The following is a 10,858-nucleotide window of genomic DNA, read 5'->3' as shown; positions in this document are numbered from 1 at the left end:
TGGCTTCCCATAGACTAATTAGCATTGTACCCAACACTACAACATTCTGAGTCTCAGCATAATCATCTATATATAAAATAAATATTTCTTATAACTAGCATTTTAATAGAAATAGGGAGGAAGTAAAAAGAGTCCTATGAAATCCCATCACACAAATCGCTATATAGGATTTTACTAAATGTCAACTGTGCTTATATTTTCTTCTTATTTAAAACATCAACAAATTATAAATTCTAATTTAATAATTTTTGTGTACTTAATATGGATGAGGTAATATCACCATTCCCATCAGGAATATATTAGTCTCAGGCGTCAAGTTATTTTAGACTCACATGAGAATTATATGGTTTAAATATGTTAATGCAGAACATTTCAAAAAATTTTCAGGAAAAATTCAATCTTATAATACTATAGATTTTCAAGATATATAAATATATCTTTCTAATCCAATACATTCATTTGGTATTTTTTATTTCTTCTGAATTACCAGATTGAAGAAATATTTGTCCATTTCAGTTACATAGACCTAGGATCCAGAAACTTACAATTTTTTTTGGTGATGCATATATAAGTATCTGAAACAAAAACAGATTTTGAAAAGGCTAGAAATAAGGAAGATAACATGGAAAGGAGCTATTAAGTGAGAAGAGGCAGGGATATTTGTGTACCTATTCTCTATAATCATCTAAAGGTCGCAAAAATAAGTTAAATGGTACAGGATTTGGTATTTATTAAATGAATAAGTAATTTACAGCTGGATAAAGAGGCATTAAAGAAGGCAAGAAGAAAAAACTCTGGGAGCTAGAGGAATGGGTGTTTGTTAATGTTCCGAGAGGACCCTAAATATTTGAGCTAGCACCTACTGCTTCTCGTGGTATGTGTTAGTAGGAAGCTGGAATTGGAAATGGAGTTAAAACTCAAACCCTGTTCTCTGATATATGGAATGTGGCTGTTACAGTTTCTTAACTACTGTGCCAAAAATCCTGTCCCAGTAGATATATATTTTACTTGGCTTATGCTTGATTTACTCAAATCTAACTCTTCAAAACTCTAACTTCTTGAAAATGAATGCCTTTAAATTAACATTCCCTCAGTTTTTCGTGCTTTCTCAAGTTAAATTCAATTTACAATGATGTATACAATGTATTCAATCAAAACATCACAAATTCCAAGGCAATGAAATAATCTTCAAATAAAGTTAGTAGTTCATAGGTACAAATATTACTGCTATTGTATAGTATAACAGAAGTAGCATTGTTGGGATATAACGATGCTGTAAGGTCTAGATTGCAGTCCTAGTTTTGTTATTTTCTTCTCATGATCTTTGATTAATGTTAAGTACTCTCACTGTCTTTCATTCTCCCAGGGTTAAAAATTAGAGTCAGGCTACATTATCACTAAAGTTTCCTTCATTTACAAATTCCTGTTTTTTATAACTTTTTATTTGGAGTTCTTATAAATATAGTATTACAATAGTGTCATGAACTTGGAGCATATTCATTTTTGGAAACATGATTACTGGGGTCAGCGCCATGGCACAGTGGTTTAATCCTCTGCCTGAGGTGCTGGCATCCCATATGGGTGCCGGTTCTAATCCCAGCTGCTCCTCTTCCCATCCAGCTCTCTGCTATGGCCTGGGAAAGAAGTAGAGGACGGCCCAAGTCCTTGGGCCCCTGCACCCACATGGGAGAGCCGGAGGAAGCTCCTGGCTCCTGCCTTTTCAGCTCCGGCCGTTGTGGCCATTTGAGGAGTGAACCAGGGGATGGAAGACCTTTCTCTTTCTCTCTCCCTCTCACTCTCTGTAGCTCTACCTGTCAAATAAATAAAATCTTAAAAAAATAAAATCATTATTACTTATAAAACATCCAAGAACACCATTGAAAAAGAAATTATTCCTTTTGAAAAGTAAATAAAAACATTACTTCACTGTAGTAATTTAGTAAGAGAAGTTAAATTTGCAATTTGCATAATCAGACTAAGATTTGAGGAGGTATATCAATGAGCAGAATTAGCAAATATGTTCTAATATTTCTACTTTAAATATTTTTGAGTTCCAGTTTAATAACATACAATGCAGTGCAGTTTCTGTGTAATGCACATATATTTGGCTTCATATGTACACTTTTGTTCAGTTTCTTCATTTCTGATTTATTGTTTGGAAAACAACTTGGACATATTTCAGTATATACTTATGCTGATTACAAAATCAGTATTACTATTTTACATGACATTGTAACATGGCCAGTGGTAACTATGAGAATATAATCTGAATGGTAAATAAAAGGACTATTTAAAGATAGCACACATGCAGGTATATTTAAACAAGGTCTGCACGAGATCGTGTAACTCTACATTGTCTCAACATAACTATAAGCAGGGAATAATTAGATTCTTTACTCCTGCAAAGCTATATTCATAGCAGCTTTAAATTTGAGATAAAACAGCTTTGCAAAACAGAGAAGAATATAAATTGTCCTTGATACTGAATATGGATCATGGAAAATATTAAAATCTCCAGTGTAAATGATATAATTAGAACAATAAATTTTAATTCTGCATGCTAGTTCTTTAGCTGAAGATGAAACAATTCCCTAGTTCATACTTTGCATTTCTACCTCTTTGATATTCTACATGTTATACCCCATGGAAAATGTTGTGACTGTGAAGGGTATCTTCAATTCTTCATGTTATTGCTTTATTGGTGAAGAAAAATCACATTTGTCAAACTTCTGTTAAATAAGTTAAAACCAATTTTTGACAAAGCAAGTGAGCTCAAAGTCCCTCTAAAAATAACCTTTGGAAAAACAGCCAATAGCAATGCTATAACAATGGGATAGCCATGTAATAACACCATACAAGTCAAATAGTGGTATCTCTGAATCTAATTAACTCTGAAGAATTAAGTGATGTAAGTAACTGATTTAACTATCTTTATGATAAAAATAATTAGATGAAGATATTATTCAGAAACCAATTTTAATGTATTATAATTAAGAGAAATTTAAAGTAGTAATGATAATAGGGACAAAGTTTGATACTACTCAATATAAATCTTATTTGCAACTAAATCTAGATTGCTAAGTTTATTAGAAACTGTGGTTCTCTAATTTCTAAAACCCTTGTTTTTCATCAAGTTGTGCTTATATTGCACTTAGTAATTGTATTACATGTTAAAATTCAATCTTGAAATTATTCTGTAGTATAACTGTTTTAATTAGATTATAGAAAGTATCAACTATAACTTTCAGCAACTAAATTGCAAGAAAATTATTAATATTTGATTATGCCTGAAATATAATGAAAGCTTAGAAAAAATATTAAAATGATTAAACCTTAAGAAAGATTTAACCCAAATTAAGGAATAATTCTTTTTGCTCATTTAATATTATTAGATATTATGGCATTTTCCTTTTTTGTATATCTTCTTGATTTTCATTAATTTGAAAATATCCATAAAATAAATATTCACTATTTGAACATACTTTTTATAGTGAGTTAATTGAAAAGTGTTAGTTTATTAAAATTGGAGTTTTCTTGTTTAATGAGTGTCAATACTTGTTAGTATGCTGTTATATCTGGTTAAAAAAAGAAACATAAGTAATACCAAATACTTTACTTGTATTTCATAATTTGATCTCTGATTCTCTATATAATTGAAATATATTATTTTAAAAAGAGAAAAAGAGATAATTATCACAACTTTTGATGAATTTAGTATTATGAAAATAACAGAGTGAAACTATTATGCTATTGAGAATCCTATCAAAATGTACAATTATTATCTGTCAATAATGTAAAGCAATCAAATTCTATAGCAAAGAAAGGTTAATAGAAAAATCCTAGTATTGCTTCATCCATTGAAATAGTTAATTCACTTTCTCCACTTTATGTTTCCTTTAGAAATGCTTGGACAGCATAGAACTTTTTGCAGAGAACTGAAAACTTTTGTTTGGAAGGTATGGAAATGGTTATTTATAATTTATTTCAACCAGTGTATGTTCATAATATGAGCTTAAGAGCCAGACCGAAAAAAATGTGTCATCCTCTTATCTTTTGTTATCTTATTTGATATGTTTTTCTTCTTATTTTGAGATTTTTATATTTTCAGGTTTATTGAGGTATTGTTGATAAATAAGATTTCATGTATTTCAAAAAACTCCCAAGAAAATTTGATATGCATATACAACATAAAATTATTAGCGTAAATTACCTATCCACTACCAATTAGAAAGTCAAATCTATATTTTCTCACTCAACTATTCTGTTCAGCACACATCTTGATAATGTGCAACCGTAAATTAAGATAAATATACTAGGGGCCGGCGCTATGGCGTAATGGGTAAAGCTGCCGCCTGCAGTGCCAACATCCCATTTGGGCGCCAGTTCGAGTCCCGCCTGCTCCACTTCCAATCCAGATCTTTGCAATGGCCTTGGAAAGCAGTGGAAGATGGCCACATCCTTGGGCCCCTGCACCCACGTGAGAGACCCAGAGGAAGCTCCTGGCTCCTGCCTTCAGATCAGCCATTGTGGCCAAGTGGGAGTGAACCAGAGGATAGAAAACCTCTCTCTCTCTCTCTTTCTGCCTCTCCTTCTCTTTCTGTGTAACTCTGACTTTCAAATAAATAACTATATTTTTGAAAAAAGGATTAATGTACTTATTATTAAAACAGAATGAAAAACTTAAAAATTCAAAGCAGCATAAATTTAGCAGGACTGAGGTTGTTACTCTGCTGGAATTGCAATTCTTTATATAATACAAGTGATAATTATGTCTACAACTTATTTTTTCATTTGTATTTGCCTATTATGTGATGATGCTGTCATAATCCATTTTGTTTGGCTGAAGCAAAAAAGCTGAGAATGGTTACTTCAAAGAAGGCACTTTTAGATAGTAGTTTTGAATGCCCAAGAGCGTAACACCAGCAATGACTTGTGGTGAGAGCCTCATGGCCTATAGCACCACATGGGAAGAATGAATGTGAGAAAGATACATACATATATGTATGCATGCAGGCATGGTACACACATATAACTATATGAAAGTATATTTTTGAAGACATTTATTTACTTGTTTATAAGGCAGAGTGACAGGAGAAGAGAGAGAGAGAGAAAGAGATCTTCCATTCATTTATTCACTTTCCAAATGTCTGGCTCAGTTTCAAACTGAATTTCTAAAATTTAGAAATTCTCCCCATTCTTTTTGTATCTCACTGGAGGATTAGACAGTGAATATTCCAGCACTTCTTCCATGGTCCTACCCTGTTTACATGAAAATCATGCCATTTTCTAAAATAGTTTTTCTATAAAGTAATTTTATTAATTGAATCTATAGTTAGGTACTTCAAACAGTAATTATTTCAAAGAAAAATACAAAAATCTAGAAGTTATACTTTGTCTATGACATAAAAGCCAAACAGGCATAGCTTGTATGTTGACAATACCTGTGATACAGTTCATATTAGAAGGAACCACCAGAGTTACTTCTTTTGTTTGAGGGATTTGAGTTATCACATTGGAAATGTCAAAGATCATTCATTTTAGCTGTAGCTCAATATTGTCAATTAAATGTGCCTCACAAGCGAGAAAGCTTGATTGGTTTCTGTTTCAGTTGTACTGGGACAACATTAATTTTATGCCATCCGAAGCTATCTATAGTGACAGAATTAGGGGCAATTACATTTTCTTAATGAGATTCCTCCTAAGAGACTAGTAGAGAATACTTGCAATGAGACACAAACTAGGAAGATTAACATGGGCATAATTAAAAAAAAAGCTCTAGGAACATGTCACTCCTTAACGTTATAAAAATAAAATAAATAATGTTAATAACCAAATTTTTAGAAGTATATCTACTCCTTTTACAAACTGAGTACTATGTAAACAAGAAGACTATACAGTTACACATAACTATTTCATGGTAAACAAAATTAGTAGGATTGACTTAAAACTATGCAGAGCTGGTATTGCAACACAGCAGAACAAGCCACTGATTAGGACGCCAGAATCCCATACGCCTTCCTCTATCAGAGTGCTTGAGTAACAGCTACACTGCTCACAGTTCAGCTCCTTGGTAATGCACCTGGGAAGGCAGCAGAAGATGGCTCAAGTACTTGAGCCCCTGCCACCCATGTGGGAGTCCTGGAAGGAGTTCTTAGTTTCCTCCTGTTGTCGGTCTGACCCAGTCTAGACTATTATGGTCATTTAGAGAATGAACCAGCTGATGCAAAGCTTTTCTTTCCTCTCTCTGTTTCTCCTTCTCTCTGTGTTGCTCTTTCAAATAAATAAATTACAGTAAATGAAATGCAGTGATAGCAAGAAAACAGAATACTCAAAAACATAAATGAAGGCTTAAATTTGTAAGTATCAAAACATTTATTTATGATCAACTAGACTGTTAACATTTTAAAATCAATATAAAACCACATACAATTTGCATTACAGATGAATTAGAGAGAGAGGTGAGAGACAGATAGCTACATAATGAATAAAGTTACAGAGAGTAAGGTGATTGCATATATCACAATCTATAAAAGTAAAAAAAAAACCGGAAAGATGGATGTTAAGAGTTATAGCTAATATATAATATAATTATATTAATATTATATTAATATAATATATTAGCAACTGGCTAATATAAGTAGCCAGTTGCTACTTATATTGCAGATATGGTAGGAAAAGGGGGAAAATGTGTGCATCAGAATTTCAAGCCCAAGTTAATGCAAAGCCATTGGAAAATGCTTGAGATTTTTCAGATGAGAAATATTCTGTGAGTCAATACAGAGTATTCAACTCATTGAAATCTTTCTTGTTATTCATTTTATCTCTTCGTTCAAAATTATTATCAGGAGGTCAATAGTAGCCTCTTTTTTGCTAAGCCATTAAAATATTCCTTCTGCTTTTTCAGCAGCATCTAAGTACTAGCTACTTTCGTCTTGCAAACAAGAGTAGTGCTGATGTAGCAAGTCAAACTGGAGAGACATGTTTCCTAGTCATCCTGAACCTTTTCACAATTTCTATGCCATATATAAATCTAAAGTTTCATTTTCATTTCAAACATGTTGTCTAATTAAAGCATGTATATAAAAACAGGATCCACTGAGAGAACCAAATTGTGGGCTACATTTAATGTAATTGTTCAACATATCAAGCTAAGAAATTCATTGGGGTATTGCTGGAAGCTTGTAGACTGGTGGTGTCCTAATTCATGAATTGCTGAATGTGCAAATAAACTTTTTTAAATTAAGAGAGAAAAGGAAAAAAAAAAGAAGAAATACAAATAGCTGTCCAAGATTGATTAGGAATTCCTAATTTTAAAGTTTTTAATTAACCTATATAACAAAGTATTCCATTGTTAAAAACACATTCTGTTCCAACTGTTTAGCCTCATCCTTAATTATTATATTATCTATCTATCTGTCATCTACCTATCTATCATCTATCATCTCAGTTAATATCATGCAACACAATGGCAGAATTCAAATGCCTATTGCAAGGATTCCCCAAAAAACCTATATTCATTTTTTTTTTTTTTTGACAGGCAGAGTTAGACAGTGAGAGAGAGAGAAATAGAGAGAAAGATCTTCCTTGTTCCTTTGGTTCACCCCGCAAGTGGCCGCCACAGCCAGCATGTTGTGGCCAGTGTGCTGCACCGATCTGAAGCCAGGAGCCAGGTGCTTCCTCCTGGTCTCCCATGCAGGTGCAGGGCCCAAGGACCTGGGCCATCCTCCACTGCACTCCCGGGCCACAGCAGAGAGCTAGACTGGAAGAGGAGCAACCGGGACAGAATCCGGTGCCCCAACCGGGTCTAGAACCCGGGGTGCCAGGGCCACAGGCAGAGGATTAGCCTAGTGAGCTGCTGCGCTAGCATATATTCATTCTTTTTACAGTAACACACATCTTTAAAATATCAGCAGCATAATATTGATGAATGTTATGTGTCAGTGAAGTACTATCTTGGATCAATTATGATTCTTCTCTGTGATGTCTTTAATCTGCAGTTTAGGAACCATTGCTTTTCATGTTATAGTCTCATGACTGAAGAAAAATAGCAAAAGAATTAGTTGGTAGAAACAAATACAGACTCTTATGTTAACTTCTCTGATGATGTACATTACATCTGTTCTAATACATTATTAAGACCAGTCGTTGGGATAGAAATCCGAGATATATTATCCTCTTACTAGGAGAAAGAGTGAGCACATTGGGAAAAATAATTTCTGATATTATTTCTAGACCTATAATTATGAACTTTTTACTTCTAATTTTCTTCTCATAAATATCAATTTAATCTAACCTAATTCTCTATTCATAATTAGCTCTGGAGAGAAAATGCTACAGATTGTGTAGCAGATAACTTCATGTTATTTCGTTACCAAACTTCCCTAAAAACATGGATTATCATGACTTATTCTGTGAAGGTGGTGGGTCTTTGTCCTAGCATTTGAGACAGTGGTTAGGATGACTGCCTCTCACCTCAGAGTACCTGGGTTCAATGGCTAAGTTGGCTAACTCTGGCTTCCTGCTAAAGATGACCATGGAAGGCGGCAAGCGATAGCCCAAGTAGTTGGGTCCCTGTCACCCACTTAGATACCTAGATTGAGTTCCTGGCTCCCCACTTCAGTTCTAGGCCTAGCCTTAGCTATTGTGAACCTTTGGAGAGTCTACTAGTGAATATCTGCTCTCTTTTCTATCTTATCTCATCATTTCTGTCTCTCAGTAAATGAATAAAAAATTTAAAAAGTTATTTTTCAAGCAAATTTTAATCATGCCCTACATTCTTAAATAATTTTTACTTCTTTTTAAACATTTAATTTAATGAATACTAATTTTAAAGAAGCTAATTTTCCATAGGTACATTTTAGTAATATAGTGGTTCTTTCCCCCGTACCCACCCTCCCACCCTGACTCCCATCCCACCTCCTACTCCCTCTCCCATCCCCTTCTTCATTATGGTTCATTTTCAGTTTAACTTTATATATGGAGGACCAACTCTATATTAAGTACAGATTTCAACAGTTTGTACCCACACATACACACACATGCACACACACAACATATAGAGTACAGTTTAAGACCAAGTTTTACAATTAATTCTCATAGTACAACTCATTAAGGACAGAGGTCCTACATGGGGAGTAAGTGCACAGTGACTTCTGTTGTTCATTTAACAATTAGCACTCTTATTTATGACGTCAGTGATCACCCAAGGTTCTTGCCATGGGCTGCCAAGGCTATGCAAGCCTTTTGTGACCACAGACTCCATCAATATTTGGACACAGACATACACAAAGTGGAAGTTCTGGCCTCCCTTTAGAGAAAAGTACATCCTTCCTTGATGGCCCCTTTTTTCCACTGAGGTCTCACACAGATCCTCCATGTAGGATAATTTTTTGCCACAGAGTCTTGGCTTTCCATGCCTGAAATACTCTCACAGGCCATTCAGCCATATCAGGAAGCCTTAAGGGTTGATTCTGAGGTCAGAGTATTATTTACAGTGAATGTCATTTTAGGAGTCTGCTGTGTGGACTGCTTCCCATATTGGATATTCCCTTTATTTTATTCTGTCTTATTATTACCAGGCACTTGATGCTATTTATATGATCACTTTTACACTTAAACCTATCCATATGTTGAGTTTAACATTTCATATGATTACTTTCACAATTAAGATGGCATTTTTACCACTGATTTTAATGGAATTGAGTCCCATGACAAGTTTTTAGGCTGTATCCTTAGAAGTAAGTCTGCAGGACTGTATGTAGAACTATACAGCTTACAGTTACCAACTTCCTACCCCCTCTCTTATTCCCCCTATTATGTTTTTTTCCTGGAAAGTCACTTTATTGCAATGAAGCACACTCCAAGCCCCATCAGGCTCCTTCCTCCTTTGCGATCCTGTCTTTCTTAAGTGGTCCCATGAACGCCTTCTTCTCCTCCACCGTCTGGAAGCGGCAGTGGCCGAACTTGGAGGTGGTGTCAATGAACTTGAGGTCGATCTTCTCCAGGGCCCACCGCTTGGTCTGCACCAGCAGGGACTTGCGCAGGGTCAGCACCTGCTTCTTGGTGCCCACCATGCAACCTTTAAGCATGACGAAGTCGTTGGTTACTTCCCTGTAGTGCACGAAGCCACCCAGGGGGTTGATGCTCTTGTCTGACAGGTCATAGTCAGTGGAGGTGTTGTTCTTGAGCAGCTTGCCGTCCTTGATCAGGTAGCCCTGGCCGATCTTGTAGATCTTCTTGTTGATCTCCGTGCGGTGGTGGTAGCCTTTCTGCCTAGCCCATGCCACAGAAAAGGCCTTGCGCGCCAGGTGCCATGCCCCAATGCAGGCCACCTTGGGCAGCCCTCGGTGCGTCTTGCGGGGCAGCTTCTTGGTGTGCCAGCGGCTGGTGACCCCTTTGTAGCCCTTCCCCTTGGTCACGCCTGTGACGTTGATCATCTATTATTTTTTACTGGGATGTTTTTTCAATTGACCTTATATTTATATGATTATCTCTATGCTATGTAAACAGTTCAGCATATAGTATGAAGAAGAGAAAAGAAAAAGAAAGAAAGAAAACAAAGAAAAAAAAGGAAATACAAAATAAAAAATAACAATAAAAAATTGTCCCTCTACAGTCAGGACAAGGGCTATTCAAGTCATTGTTTCTAAAAGTGTCAATTATACTTCTGATCCTGAACATTTTTTCATGTGTCTTTTGGCCATTTGGATTTCCTCTTTTGAAAAATGTCTGTTTAAGTCATTTGTCCATCTCTTAATTGGGTTGTTTATTTTGTTATTGTGGAGTTTCCTGATCTCTTTGTAGATTCTGGTTATTAATCCTTTATCAGTTTCATAGTTTGCAAACACTTTCCCCCATT

The 10,858-nt window shown here is 35.1% G+C and overlaps 1 pseudogene across 1 annotated transcript; it reads right to left on the bottom strand.

Moving 5' to 3' along the window:
* Nucleotides 1–9,831: 9,831 nt before the first annotated feature.
* LOC100351404 (large ribosomal subunit protein uL3 pseudogene) lies at nucleotides 9,832–10,436 on the bottom strand (annotated as a pseudogene). The gene has a single exon (XR_016231181.1). The product of XR_016231181.1 is annotated as a large ribosomal subunit protein uL3 pseudogene (transcript).
* Between the last annotated feature and the right edge of the window lie 422 nt (nucleotides 10,437–10,858).

This window comes from Oryctolagus cuniculus, chromosome 3, assembly GCF_051225735.1.
Source record: "Oryctolagus cuniculus isolate XC-2025 breed Fujian yellow rabbit chromosome 3, ASM5122573v1, whole genome shotgun sequence".
Taxonomy (NCBI): Eukaryota; Metazoa; Chordata; class Mammalia; order Lagomorpha; family Leporidae; genus Oryctolagus; species Oryctolagus cuniculus.
Note: the sequence above shows the minus strand (reverse complement) of the source record. Positions and strands in the feature narration are given on the sequence as shown.